Genomic DNA, 1,578 nt, shown 5'->3' on the forward strand with positions numbered 1-1,578 from the left:
TGCCCTTTTTCGTCAGTGGAAAACTCCTGTGCGCTGACGCAGGAGGTGACCGGCTAGCTCAGCCAGACACAGCCCGGCCCTCTTCCTGCCCGGCCTCCCTCCTCCCCGGCGGAGCCAAGCTCGGCGGCGGCAGGAGCAGCAGCCAGGGGAGGAGGAGGAGGAGGAGGGGGGGATGAGCAAGAGCCTAGTGGCCTCCCTTCCCTTCCCGGAGAGAAAGGGAGAGCGCAGGGATTGGTTGGATCCGTGGCCGCAGGGATTCGCACGTCGGTGTGCGCGCGCGTGGGCTTCGCCGGCAGGAATTTCTCCGGGGCCGCAGGCGTCCGAGGCTCGGGCCGTTCGAGACGTCCCTGCTTCCCGTCGTCTTCCCCCCCACCACCACCACCACCTCTTTGGGATTTACTGTAGAGCAAAAAGCCTTCCGGGTTGCAGCCAGAGGAGCTGCCTGGTGGAGATCCCTGCCGCGGGAAGGGGAGGGAGGGGAGAGTTATTGGCAAACGACCCCAGCGGGTTTTGCCGGCGTGGGAGTTGGGAACGATAGGCGGGGAAGTCGTAGCCCAGAGGAAGGCGCCTGATCGTAGGATATCCGGTAGCTGGCTCAGCTATTAGCTTGTTGGAATTAACACCCCACACACACGCGCACGCGCTCGCTCTGCCCGTGTTCTATTCAGACGAGCATAAGAGAGCCCAACCGCATTCCCGCACCTCAGGAAAGAGGAAAGGTGCTTGGTTAATCACCAGACCTGGAAAACAAATTAAATCTGTCCAGAGAGGTGCTGTGAAGAAGACTTTGGAGTCTTTTGGTCTTTATAATTAATAGTTTTAAAAGGATTTTTTAAAGTGCATTTTTTTTCTTTTAAGAATGGGGGTGAACAAGGCTCCGCTGCCACACCTGTGCAATACAGGTGGTCCTCAATTTACAACCGCAATTGTAACCGTGGCTAAGAGGGACAGCTGTGAAGTGAGTTTTGCCCCATTTTGTGACCTTGTTTGCCACAACTGTTGAGCGGATCACTGCAGTTGTTAAGTTAGTATCATGGTGGTTAAGTCGATCTGGCTTCCCCAGTGACTTTGCTTGTCAGAAGGTCACAAAAGGAGATCACATGATCCCAGCACTGCAACCGTCATAAATACAGGCCAGGTGCCAAGCCTCCAAATTTTGATCTTGGGGATACTGCAGTGGTCATAAGTGTGAAAAACAGAAGCCACTTTTTCCAGTGCTGTTTTGTGAACGATCACTAAATGAATGGCTGTACATTGAGGACTATCTGCATCAAAGTTCCCTTTCCCATCACCAGGCCGCAAACCCAGGATATTCCAGAAGTGCAAATATTCCCCTAACCCCAAGTGCAAGTTCTGACCTTTATAAAGTTCGGTGAGGGGTGGTCAACTACGATTAGAAACCAGTTCACACATTCAAGTTCCCTTACACAGTTTTTGCCTGCCTGATGAGTCTTGAAATGGCCTGGATGCATCGGAAACCAGGTCTGTAATTTGCATATTGCCCCGTGAGAATTTTAAAGTTGGAGAGGAGACAAACAGAACACAACTGAATCCTTCCTTAAGATGCACAACATGACC

Source organism: Vipera ursinii (genome assembly GCF_947247035.1).
Source record: "Vipera ursinii genome assembly, chromosome: Z".
NCBI classification, from domain to species: Eukaryota; Metazoa; Chordata; class Lepidosauria; order Squamata; family Viperidae; genus Vipera; species Vipera ursinii.